The following is a 13,590-nucleotide window of genomic DNA, read 5'->3' as shown; positions in this document are numbered from 1 at the left end:
GGGACATTGTGGTCGGAAGTCCTGCAAGGATGTGTTGCAGTTCTGAACTTGGTGGCCTGTGGTGGTCTCTGGCCTCTGGTGCAGTGGTTTTTGTATCATTGCACGCCACTGCCCCGTGCTGGACTGCACGTTTCCCGGCAGATGGTACGAAAAACCCTGTGCTGGGTAAAAGCTGTTAGTATTGTGACAGAAACCTCTGCATCCACTGTTTCTTGGCAATGGCCTTCTGCGGGTCCTAGGACATCCCCTTTTAAAATGACCTCTCTGACCACACGAATAGCACGAGTCCCTTGGAATTTGTTGGTTCTCAATTGCACCTTTGAATGCTATTAAAGCTTCTGCTAGGGTTTGTGTTTGCCTTTCTACTGCTTTTTCCTGCTGCTTTAGGGTGTTTTCTTGAGCTGTTGTGATGGCACTGGCCAATACTTCTGCCTGCATGGCTGCTGCATGCTCAGGGGTGCTCAGGCGGTTGCAAGCATCTACTAGCTGTGTCAGGGTGGGCTCAGGATCCTGTGGTAATGTACGTAATGCCTTTTTACAGGTTGGGTTTGCATTAGAAATTGCAAGCCGTTTTAATAACTCTTGTCTGGCTCGGTCTATTGGAATCTGCTTTTCTAATGCCATTTTTAAACGGTCCAAAAACTTAATATAAGGCTCATCTATGCCCTGTTTTATTTCTGTGAAATCTAGTTCTGGCTTGTTGCCATCAGGGACCTGTAACAAAGCTGTTTTTGCTGCTTCTTTGACATCCTGCAATACTTGTCTACTAAGAGTTCGGGCTTGTATTTGAGGATCTGTATGAGCTCCTTCACCTGAGAGCTGATCTATAGTCAAATTTGCAGTAGCTGGAGTTCCTGCATAACCTCTTAAAAGGTCGTTTAACAAACGTTTCCATGCTAGTTCCCACAAAGAAAATTCTGTTGGAGATAGCAGGGATGTGCAAAGCTGTTTTAGATCATGTGGAGTGAATATGTTTGCTGTGAAGGTGGCCTGTAATAGGCTTCTGAAATAGGCAGAATCTCTACCATACAGACGAGAGGCTTTGCAAATCTCTTTTAACTCAGCAAAGTTAATTTGTTGCCATGTAGCCCTGGGTCCCGGACCTGCAGTGTATTTCACAGGAAAAACCTTCAATTTCGATGCAATTTCCCACTCTCCTTCCTGAACTGCATCCTTTCTTATCCTCTGCCAGGTATCTGTGACTCCCTGTGTGTTAAACTCTTCCTTAGATTGTTTGAAATTACATTGTGGAGCATAGGAATAGTTTGTTTTTTGTTCCGGTAAGTTATCGGACATGGGCGCCGCCATTTTGGACAGGGTCAGTTCCGGCGCATCACTTCCGGTTCCCACGCTCGGCAGAGAGGGGGTGTGCTGTCCTGGGCTGTGGGCGGGGAGCAGGGGCAGGGACACCGACCGGGCACCGCCTAAAAAAGGGGTGCGTCCCTGCTCTGATGGACAGGAGCTCAGAGACGAGCCACCCAGGGACTCCTGGGAGTCCGAGGAGCCACGCCCACGAAGGACAGAGCTGGGCTCGGGGCTATAATGGCGATTGCCACGTGCTCTATTGTTCTCAGACTGGATTCTATCGGCTCGGCTTTTTCCAGTTTTACTGTCAAAATTCACCGATTTTGAACGCCAAAGCAAGGTTTTGAGAGGAGATAGAGAGGACTTTGCTCTGGTAGGGTTTTTGGAAGACGGGTTTTGCAGACAAGCCTGGCCAGGGCTGGTCTGCTCCCCCCTTTCTCGGGATGGGGTCGGTGGGGCAGGCGGGGGGGCAGCTGGCCTGGCTGCCTCCCGGCCTCTCCACCGGGGTTTCTCGGCTGGGATAAAGGAAGGTTTTTGGGTCCCCTCAGAACTTCGCTTTCTCCTGTCTTCTCTGTCCTGCCTGCCTTCTGCCCTCTCCCTGGTCTTTGCTTGCTTTTCATTTTCCATTATTACAAATTTCAATACCGTCCTGAATATTGGACGCAGCTTTAAGTTGGACTTCTTGTTCTTTTCTGTGTTATATAATTTCAGTCCAACTGAATCCCAGAAGTCTGGATCGAGTTTCTGAGACATGTCTGAGTTTGGGAATTCTTTTAAGACCCATTTTACAAGCTTTTTAAGCTGTTTTTTGTCAAACTGAATATCTTGGATTTCCAACTTATAATTAAAATACGAAAAAAATTCCTGCTCAGCTACTGACAACCGATTTCCCATGGTGAAACTCACCGAGTCTTCTGGTCGTCCTTCTTGGTATAGACTTTTTCCCGGGTCCTGGGTGCAACAGTTTCAGCTTAGCCGATTCACAGTATCCTCTGAGGGTGTGTGCCGTTTGCTCCCGTCCCGTCTGAATTATAGCCTCTTCTTCACCGGTATGAGGCTTCGATTTGGGATTCCCTCTAAACCCCAAATCTCTTCTTCTGAGTTTTCTTTTTTAACGCGACAAAAAACTCAGGTGCAGGCCTGCTTCCCCAAAAACGCAAATACCAAGGAAAATTGTCCTATTTTGATTGAGGTAATCAAAAATTCCTAGACCATCTTCCTCAATATGAGAAATTCTGTCCAGGTGCCACGTATTAAGTTTTGTTTCGTCGGGCCAGGGTTTTATGAGCCTTTAAAAGAAAACTTAATACACACAAAGGATAGCTCAGCTATTACCTTTGGAGGCAAATAATGAGCAGGATGGCTTCTGCTGCAGTGTTGGAAACCAAACTGTTTAATAAAAGGAAAAACAATAAACAGAAAATCCGATCCAGGTACAGAGGTCTGCTCCTGGTAAAACACCTTCACAAAAGCCTCGCAGTTTTTTTTGTCTTCTCTTTTTCTACCTGATGGCCTAGGCGGGATCTTTTGGCTCTCATCCAATTAGGTGACCCCAAGGTTTTAGTGAAGTCTCTGGGGTCCTATAAGGTGGCTTTTCACCTGATCGTTGGGAGAAACTTCTCGGCTTTCTTCCTTTTTTGGGGGACAAAGGCTAGTTTGTCCCTCTCTCATTGGGGGCATCCCCCTACACTCCTTCATTTACGGCCGACCCTACAGGGACAGAGTGATTCATCTGCTTGCTCTGAGGGATTACAAGGAGCCAGAGTTACTTGCTTGGCTGCAGAGAGATGGAGTCAGGCCAAAGGACAAAGACTCCCTTGGAAAGATCCTTCAGCAGGTGAGATCATGGAGCTTGTGCCAGCAATTCTTCCATCATGCTGTTCTGCTGTTCATAATTTTACTACTTCCTCACCTGTTCAGATTAGAGACTTTTCCAATACTCCTTCAATATAAGTTCCACTGGTATTTCTTCCTGATAGGCTTTCATCAGAAGCACACCCATGGAAAGATTCAGTAGCTCCTTCTTTCCCTTTTAAATATTCCCCATGCACCTAGGCTGTTGCTGAATTATGCAAGCATTATTATATTAAATAGGATTATTTCTTCTTTAGCTAAGAAAAAGAGCTTTGGAACCATGGCAAAGGACTCAAATTCAACATACAGTTGATACATAAGTGGATACAGTTTCAGTTGTTCCCAGGGTGACTTGTAGGAACTCATTCCCTGAACCTGCAAAGTTTGTTGCTGTGTTTGCCCAGGCAGTGGCAGGGCTTTTTCACCTGAAGACATTCACAACATAATGAGAGCCATGTTCTGCCATCCCAGCTGAAGTAGCTCCTTTAATTTCTGTAGTTTGCATATAGGTGTAATGAAGATTTGTTTTTCCGAACCTCTGCCTGTAGGTAGCCAACCTGAATGCAAAGGAGAATTCCTTCAGTCTGAAGGAACATCTATTTCAAACCCTTCAGACTGATTGGCCTGGCTACAGTAAAATTGAGAGAGAGAATTTGAAATTAATACTTTCTAGGTAAGTTTAGTCTTTTGGGGAAGGAAAAGAGCCTTTTCAGAAAAAAAAGCCCTGGGAAATGAAGCCTAGATTCTTAGAATATGCTGCAGAGGCAGCAGAGGCCCATCAGGGTCATGGAATCCAACTCCTGGCCCTGCACAGACACCACGAGAATCACACCCTGTGCCCAAGAGAGTTGTCCAAATCCTTCTTGAGCCTTTGCTGCAGTGACCACTGGCCTGGGGAGCCTGTTGCAGTGCTCAAGCACCCTCTGGGCCATGAATGTTTTCCTGATGTCCTGCCTAAAGCCCCCTCAACTTTACTTCATGTTTTTCCCTTGAGTCCTGACACTGAAGGTCTGTTTTCCCTGCAAGGAAAGAACTATGACAGTTGATATTTAGGCTTTGTAACATGAACGCTTGGACCATCCATACAGAAAATCAGCTCCATCTCAGAACACCACCAGCAGCAGCCAAGCAACGTCTCCAAGGCCTTCTGAGAGAGATGCTCCAGCAAGACCTGCTCAGGTATTTTGTGCATTTTTAATATTCTGCATTGTACAGTAAATTTTAGCAGACTTGCTGGTGATGTAGAAGCTGTGATGGGAATATGCAGGATCAGGCCTGGGCATGTTTTGCCACACACTGCTGTGACCTCAAGGTTGTGATAAGAAGAGAGGATCCAGCAAGGGTGGAGCAGCATTGTCCTGATCCAACTTTCTGCTCTGCCTGGAGACTTGAGCTCAGCCCCCACCCTCAACTCAATCCTTGGAGAAGGGCTCAAAGGCCTGGCTCTGCCTGTGTGACAGAACTGCATGAAAAATCTCCTGTGCATAAGAGGCTGCACCAGGCTGGGGCAGATGGGGCCCTCTTGCTCTCTTCTCCCTCTGTCTCTCTGTCACTCTCATTGTTGACCCCAGCTCTGCACTATCCACATGGCTGGACAAAACACAGCACCTACAGAATGGTGCTATTCCCTCACTCCCTCCTCTGCCTTAATTTCTCTCCTCCCTCCCTCTGCCTGGGCACAGCACGGCTGTCCTGTTCTACTCCATCCCCGGCCCTGAGGTTTGCTGTGCCTGTGGGGAGCTTGTGGCCGTGTGTTGTGGCTCGTGAGGCAGCACCTTTGAGAAGCTCCTTGGGAGGAGCTGAGAGATGACTGAAGGGCTCTGAGCAACAGCAAGGGCTCGTTGGTAACCACTTGTGAAACTCTCTTGTAGAAGTTTAAAGGCTTGTTAGCCAACAGCTTTTGAGTCTGCGGAGTGGGTGAGCCTGCTGGATTTAAGACAGCTGTACCTAAATGCACAAGAGTTTCTGGACATGTGACTGGTGTCTGTGTTCATCCTGATGAGAATTCACAACCAACCATCCCATCCTGTACTCATGGGTTGTAATAGTGAAGCATTAATCTTGTTTTTAACACATAAAACTCCAAAACAGCCAGGTTCCTCTGTAATAAATTGTGTGGGTGTTTGATAGCAAAAGCTGAGTCTTTTCCTGGTGTGTGCAAGCAGTAATTGGGACCTAGACAAAACTTACCTGGCATCCCCATTTTGGGGAGGCTTGAGCTGCTGAAGGGAGTGTCTACTTCCCAAAGCCTTTTAGCAGCAGACTTGGAGAAGGACTTGCTAAGTGCTAAGATGAGAAAGTAGGAATGCAGCAGAGCAGATATTTACCTGCAGGTCTTCCAGGTCTGACAGTTATTTTTAATTAAAAATGGTGCATTTTAAAACTTTGCCAATTTACAGATGCTGCTTTTTTAGAATTGAGAGCAAAACCTGATTGTGATCATAGAAGAATGAATTATTTTCCTGTTGTTGCAGAAACGGCCTCAGGCTTCTGGCTTTGTCAGTTCTGTGAGGAGCAAGAAGCAGAGAACTGAGCAGTAGCCCAGTTACATCCAGGCAGCAGCTGGTGGCCGCTCTTCTTCCTGGGTGCTGGCTTCCCATTCTACAGGGATGTCAAAGCCAGCACCCTGCCTCCAAGTCTGGGCTCCATTCCCCTGCACCCTTTAAGTTAAAAAAAAGACAAATATTGGAGTTCTAGAATGCCAGCACTTGTGTAGAGGACTGCCTTATCCAAAAAGATGTGAAGAGAACTGGGGAGGCTGAAGCAGTAGTGTCCCTTGGATTTCAATGAAGGTATTAATGTGCTGCTTTTCCCAACTCAGTGTGGACAATGATGGAGTAAAATTTGATTATTAAGAGAAGCCTCTGTCCAAATTTTGGTGCAACCAAAACCATATTTCAGAGTTAATACTACAGATGTTGTTTACAAGTAAATGTGAACTAGGGAGATAGAAAGGTAAAGGAGGAGATGGGCCAGGTGGGGGGAAGTGCAGAGATGAACACCAAGGTAGGTTAGACTCGGACGGGCCCTCCCTTCCTGCAGTGCAGCTGCACAGGCTCAGCTGCAGCAGTGCTGCTGCATCCCCTCATGGCATTTGCAGGAGACGAGGGAGAAGTGTGTGTGTGGTATAAAGCCCTGGAAATTGCTCGCAGCTTGTGTCGGGGCAGTGATGTTGGCAGGGGCAGCCAGGCCTCCTGCAGCTCTGGGGCTCTGGGGCAGCTGCGGCCTTTGGAGCAGCGTGGCAGGGCCCCGGCTCACACTGGATACAGCCAGGGATGCTCCGTGCCAGGCTGAGGGCAGGGCTGGCCCTGCAGGGCAGCAGTGCAGTGAGGCCCGTGCCAGGGCTCTTGCCAGCAAATGTCACTGGGCAGAAGCCAGTAGTGCAGGCTACTGCTTCACTGGTGCCTCCCAAAATGTGGAAAGGTATCTGTAGTTTTCAAAGGTGTCCAACACACCAGTCAGGTGTATCTGGCCTGGGATGCATCCCTAGCACAAGTTGTTGTCTGTCCTACTACTGAATTTCAACTTGTTAGCAATTTACTGCTTGTCAATATTAATCTCAGGGTGCTTTGAAATGTTCATTTCCATGTGGAGGGAGACTTTGTCATCCCAAACAATCCAGGTCTTCAGGCCCAGAGGATCAGAAGCATTGGTGTGAGAGTGCTGGCAAGTGGCATCTATTATTCTCATTGCCACTTCATCTTGGATTTGTATCATCAGCTTGATAAACCTCACACCTGGAATGAGGACAGTTTGACTCCCACCGGTTGCTTTAAGCATTAATGAGTTTTGCCTTCCTTAGGAGCTGATGTGCTTTGGGTTTTTGTTGTTGTAGTTTCTGACTTGTCTAGAGTTTGTTTTTTGGTCTGCATTATAACAGCCTCAGTTTGCAAAGTTCCCTCAAGAGTGGTGGCTCTCAGAGAAAAATAGCTCAAAAGATAAACTAAGTGTATTTTTACTGTTTTACATTAATAAAGCCAGACTGGACTAGCTGAGTATGCCTCAAGGCTATTTTGTAGGAAAGGTCATGAAATTCTAAACTCTGCAGAAATGTTGGCACACACTAATTCTCTTTTGATTTCTCCTTCATAGGGTAGCCCCAGCTACTCTGAGATGAAGAGCAGGTGCCAGTAGCTCCACAAAAAGCTGTCCCACATTCAGCAATGAGTATCTGAATTTGGCAAGCAGCAAGTCCTGGAGTCCTGGCACCAGTCTTCTGCTTCAGCAAAGGAACATCTATGAGCTCCAGCTGTTTTATTTTAAAAGATTAGCTTTTTAGGTTTCTTCAAGTTAGTAATAAGGAGATGATTATTTGTTTAAAATGTAGGATTAGATAGTCTAAGATTAGAGAATTTAGTCTTGAACTTTAGCAATAAAGAAGTTGCATTATTGTTAACTCCTCTTATTGTCAGTTTTATCATCTTTGGAGAGTCTTCTGGTCAGATATTCTCTTCAAGACTTAGCTCTGTCCACTGAATGAAACTTATCAGTAGGGAATGGAAGCCCAGTACTTCTATTATGAAATTGTGCACCTATTAAGAAAATATTGTAGCAAATGGAATTTCTTTATGACAAGAATAAGCCTGTTTTCTGATTTACTTGTTAATTTAAAATCTTTGCCTTAAGGGGTGGAAAGGGTAGAGGACAACCTCCACCCCAAATGACCTTGTTGTGGAGGGTTGCAGAGGAGTGCACATGGGCTGCTCTAAGCTGTCAGCTGAAGCAGCTCTCAGGGCAGCTTGGAGATCATGGCCTCACCTTGTCATGAGCCAGGGAAGATCCAGATCTCTGTAAGAGTTTTGTAAAAGACATGGAGAAGTGTTGGAGGCAAGGTACTACAATAGGTTTAAAAAGAGAAATTCCGTTCAAGTGTCCCTTCAGGATCACTATCAGTTTTGTAGATTTCTCCAAACTAGTCAGTCACAACCTGTCTTTCTAGAGAGACACAGATGTTGATTCCTGCACAGACCAATGGGGACTTTGATGTCTAGTTCTTTTCCTAAATTTCCTGCCATTTATTTATTCAGCTGAAAAAGAGGACATGTGTCTTGGGTTGAAAAGACAGGAGCCTGTGAAGGAAGGCAAAAGCCTCCTGTGAAATGGAGAAGGTAAACCCCTTCCCTCCGAATTATCACAACTTCAGAATTAAAAAAAAAAGGCTCTCAGGCAAAGATATGGGAAACGGGAATAACAGTTCTTTACTGGAAGAAAAAAAAAACCAACTAAATAACAATGTAATTTAACACAAGCAAAACAACCACTGGCAGAGTGAGAAAAACCTGGCACCCTGAGAAGTCAGGGTGCTGATAGCAGTCCAGCCAAATGGTGGCTGCTCCTCCTGGAGCGGCGATCTGCAGAAGGGTGTAGATCCCTTCCGAAAATGCGGCGAAGGAGCAGCTGGGCCTCAGTTCCTGATTCCACTCGGAAATCCAGCGAAGAAGGCTGTCTGTGGTCTCAGAAGTGCTTGTTTTATGGTGGCAGGGATGCTTGGCTCCTCCCTCTGGGTGGAGCATCTCCCAATGGGATGATGTAACTAATCTTACCAGCCATAGTGAGTAATTCAATAGCCCATTAGCAGGAGATTATCTTCCTGGCAGTGTCATTGTTCTTGGAAGAGATAAGAAAAACTGCCTAACCCCCAACAGATGGCAAAAAAAGAATACATGCTTATTTTACAAGCCAGGACATTATATAGCCCATTAGCAGGACATTGTCTTCCGGGCAGTGTCATTGTTCCTGAAAGAGATAAGAAAAAACTGCCTAACCCCCAACAGATGGCAAAATAGAATACATGCTTATTTTACAAGCCATGACAACATGTTAGCAACAAGACCATAATCTTCTCTTGGGAAAGGATATGAAATTGTCTAAGGGAGGATAATATTTGGGAACACTCAAAGGTGGCTGGGAATGCCCCTTTCTTCCTTGCAGAGTATTCTACAAATTCCTCCATTGTCTCCAAGCCAATGATGTTGAGTCCCTGTACCTGAGAGCCCTTGGGGTGTTTTGTGATTGAACACCTGAGCCATTGTTGCCCTTCTGCTCTCCTTCAAGCCAAGTTCAAGAAAATGTCACCTCCTAAACCCTGAGACTTGGGTCCATTTTTGCCTGGCTCGGGGGTGCTCCTCCAGCTCTGCAGTGCAGCAGCCCCAGGGGCGCTGCCATGGGGGGCATGGGGTGAATTGTGCTGGGGTGCCTCCCCTGGGCCTGCTGGCTGCTGCTGCTTGACAGAGCGTGCCAGAGTGCTGCTGCCCAGGGTGGGCTGAGACTGAGGACTTTTCATGGTTACCCCTTCATGACTTGTCTTTCCCTTGATGGGATTTCTTCTAACTCACTCTACAGTGCACTAGAAAGTTTTATTTCCATGCTTTAACAAATTGAAGCTTCAAATTCTCATCTATATTTTCCCCTCCCTTATGTGTTGGGGCTGTCTTCCCTTGGGGACAGGTGTATCAATGTACTGATCCCATCCCCTTTTATTGCTGCAGGAGTGCTTAGGAACACTTCAAATGGTCCTTTCCACTTTTCTTTAAGTGCCTTTTTACTCTGCTTTCTGACATAAGACACATTTCCCAGGTTGATGAGGATGTGCCTGAGACACCAGGGATGGTCAGAAATTTATGGAAAGATGAGAGCACTTTCCACAAAGATGATAAAAAGGGACTGAAATTATTCCTATCATAAGACTTTCTCTAGAAAGGATTGGAATTTGTAGTGCCTTCCATAGAGCATTTCCTATGGGCTCCCTTTTTTCTTTAAAAGCCACTGGAATTCTGAACCTCAAGAGAGCAAGAGGAAGCACTGATGGCCATTTCAGTGAGTTTTCCTGGCCACTTTTACTAATTTCTGCTTTTAGACTCTGATTTTTTCTCTCAGCCTTGCAGCTGGGAATGACCTCCATGGGCTGAGTAGGTCCCATTTTAACTGGAATTATTTTACATAACTTTTGTACAGTTTCAGCTCTGAAATGAGGATCTGTATCTGATGACATTCCAAAAGGACTCAAGGAATCCTGAGTCTTAGTAGTTTTTCTTTTATTATTACTTAAGCTAATTATTTAGGCTCCTTGTTTTTGTTGTTGTTGTTGTTGTTTTGGGGTTTTTTTGTGGTTTTTGGGGTGTTTTTTTTGTTGTTGTTGTTCTTGTTGTTGTTGTTGTTTTTTGGGGTTTTTTTTTGTGACAAGGAAAAGCCTCTGGCCATGCAGAAAATGGTTCCACAAACTGTAGAAGGATTGCTGGCTGAACAATGCCATGACATTCTCCTGTGGGAACTGGACAACCTGGCCTGCAGTTTACAGAGTTACTCTGTACTGTCCCCAGAACAAGACAGACCATGTGCTGTCCTCAAACAGATACATCAAGGAAGAAGGAGCATTGTGCCCAGATGAAACCAAATGCCAAGCACATCGTGGGAACCCCTGCAGAGGCTCTGGCTTGGTGGCAGAGGCTGTCACAGCACTGCCAACAGCAACTGTGCAGCCAGAGCCGCAGAATTTGTCACTGCTGGCCTGAAAGTGCCAGCCCTGGATGGAAATGTCAACAGGAGCTCATGCTCTGCCTCCCCGTGCTGACAAATCCCTGGAATCCCTCCTGCTGTGCTCTGTGGCAGCACTGCCAGAGGAGGCAGAGGATGTGACACATCCTCAGGGACACCTCGGGCTGGCTCTGGGCAGCAGGACCTTCCCTTGGCCCATGCTCACTTCTGCAGACAGCTATGGCCATGAGCCTCACACACTCCTTGCTTTTTGGGGCAAATCCCTTCAGCTTTGCTCATTTAAGGCTCTGCAAGGGGCCAAAGACTCAACCCTCTTTTTCGGAAAAAGCAGATGGTGGGCAGTTCTTCAGCCCATGGAATTAAAAATAAATTCTTTTGACCCAAGTAGCCTCCAAGCACATATTTTGGGAAGGAATTACTTTCCCACACATAGTGCACTTTCCCTCTTTTACTGCTAACAAAATCCCAGTGTTTGATACAAACAGCCCCAGGATATGTTCATGAATAGCTCATCAAATAGCTCACAATCAGCCCCTTGAGAAAAGCAAAGTGTGCTTTCTAATGTAACCAGTTAGTTTGAGTTTTGAATGTTTTGCATTTGCAACTGAGGCCCTGTAAGCAATTCTAATTGTTGTCAGTAGGTGAGGTACTTCTGAACAAAATCAGTTTTACCTGGCATTTCCTAATGGATAATAGTCATACAAAAGAATGGATGTTTGGAGAGTGTGTTTTTATAATGTCGTATGTTCAAGGTGGGACACACACAGAGTGTACAACATCTCTCCTTTATACTTTTCTTTTATAAATACATAGTTCTAAGAAATTATAATTTTTACTTGGCAGGAAAGGTCAAAGACTCAGTAGTAAACACCTGTCAAGCCTCCTGGACCTCCGTTCTGGCCATCCACAGTCATAGGGTGCTACTTCAAATTATTTTTTTCAGTCAACAGTAGCAGACATAAGCCCCAAGGCACCAACCTGTCCCCTTTCTGTATCATCAGCAATAGAAATCAGTTTTAAATTATCAGAATTTCCAATTCCCAAATGTCAAAAATTATGTATTTTCGCATGCAAACTATGATGACTTTTGCTGATGTTTGTAACATTTCACAGGGCCAAAGATGATTTGGATTTCTGAAGTTTTACAAAATAGAGATACAAATGTCATAGAAAGCACAGCAAGGATGAAGGTTTAATCACCCTGAAAAAACCCTCTCTGGCTGAAGTGTCCATAGAATCACAGCTTGATCCAGAGTGCACCGACAGCACCTTACCCTGTCCATGAGCCATCCTGGAAATGCAGAGCATGCCAGCCCCAAGTCTGGTTCTAGTGCCCGTTCTTATGCACAATTGTCTCCAAAATCTGCAGCAGCACAAGCCAAGGTGAGGGCAAAGCCCATTCTGAGGATACCTTGGGGCCCCTCCACGCCTGTTCCAAGCACACGGGGATAGCAGGTTCTGCCACAGCAGCAGAAATTACATTATGTGTTAGTAAATGCAGCACTTAGAGTAGCAACTAAATAGTCCTATCTCAGAGTTAAATGTTCAATTCTTCATAAATGCAGTACCTAAACCAGTTAACTCCCACCTACACCCCAGACATCCACTTATACCTGCTTGTGTAAATTGTATTTTCCACTCCACTGCCTAGCCCTTGTCTCAGCACAGCCCTCAAGCCCTCAACCAGGCACAAGCCAACTTCTCACATGGCTGTCAGTAATTACCAAGCACCTGCTGGTAATTACCTGAGCACCTGCCCCACCCACAGCAGCTGTGCAGGGCCCTGACTGCTGGGAGAACAGGCTTGAAATGCAGACCTGACCCCGCACCACAAAAAAAAAAAAAAAACAAACAAAAAAAACCAAACAAACAAACAAACAAAAAAAAAAACAAACAAAAAAACCCAAAAAAAACCAACAAACCCACAAAAAAACAAAAAAAAATTGCAACCTTTCTGAACAATTTCAGACTAGTAAAAGAGCAGGACATAGAGAGACTTGTTTATTCCCTTTATTCCCTTCAGGCCAATCAAGAAAAATTTTATATCCTTCTCTATGAAGGGAAGTCATGGCTTTTTTTTGGAGCAGAAGCAAGTTTTATCAGCCCACTTTCCTTCCTCGTTTGTCCCTGCTCCCCATGGGCCACTCACTAGGCATATATAGAAATACCTGTGTCTGAAAACACATCTACATGAGTGCATGACTTGCACTGCAGCAGTTGAAGGCATTGTTTTTATTGCACAAAGATCACAAACCTCTTCTAGAAGAAGTGCAGAGTTCTTACTAAGGAGCTGTAAGAACCCTGCCAGCACATCTGCTGCTAAAGCAACAATTCCAGCTTTGCAGTGGCTTAAGCGGGCTGAGACAGAAGTGTTGCTCCATCAATGCATAAACCACAACAAAGCAGTGGGGACAAGCCTTTGTTCCAAGTGTGACTGAAGCTTCGGGAAGCAGCTTTGCCTGCAGAGGGCACACAGAAGCATGACACCTTTGCCTCCTGTGCACCTACAATTTCTACACCATCATTATCACTGCTCGGGTGACTGAGCAGCTGACAGTGTGTGACAGATTGTCTGTCATGTACAGAAAGTCACAGAAAGAAGAAGGGAGGGATAAAACACGGAAGATGACAATGCAAAAGATGTTGAAGGAGTGTGGCAAGGATTGAGGATTAAGAGACAGAAATAAGAAGAGACCATACCCCTTAACTGTCAAGTGCTGAGGGGAAACTGCAAGTACTTGCATATTTGAGCTCACCACCTGGACTTGCATGCCTTGTCCACATTACCATTATTTCACTAATTTTCTTCCTGGACAAGCTGCCAGGTCCCCAGTACCAGTCCTACCTCCCTTCCAGCAGTCTCTGTCTGGGCAGAGTCAAAAATAGATCAGGGATTACCTGTTACTCCATAAGCATTCAAGACAGCCAAAGAGCTTC

The 13,590-nt window shown here is 45.5% G+C and overlaps 1 long non-coding RNA gene across 3 annotated transcripts; it reads left to right on the top strand.

The window, feature by feature from the left end:
* Positions 1 to 3,033: 3,033 nt before the first annotated feature.
* Positions 3,034 to 7,555, top strand: LOC135298389 (uncharacterized). 3 transcript variants are annotated; one of them, XR_010360362.1, is made up of 4 exons: positions 3,580 to 3,832; positions 4,248 to 4,338; positions 5,634 to 5,951; positions 7,252 to 7,555. It is a non-coding gene; the product is annotated as an uncharacterized LOC135298389 (long non-coding RNA). The 3 variants fall into 3 exon arrangements; XR_010360363.1 differs by adding an exon at positions 3,034 to 3,142 and having other exon boundaries at positions 3,708 to 5,951; XR_010360361.1 differs by having other exon boundaries at positions 4,248 to 5,951.
* Positions 7,556 to 13,590: the final 6,035 nt, after the last annotated feature.

This window comes from Passer domesticus, chromosome 4 (genome assembly GCF_036417665.1).
Source record: "Passer domesticus isolate bPasDom1 chromosome 4, bPasDom1.hap1, whole genome shotgun sequence".
Taxonomy (NCBI): domain Eukaryota; kingdom Metazoa; phylum Chordata; class Aves; order Passeriformes; family Passeridae; genus Passer; species Passer domesticus.
The sequence above is the reverse complement of the archived record's forward strand: the minus strand, read 5'-3'. Positions and strand labels throughout refer to the sequence as shown.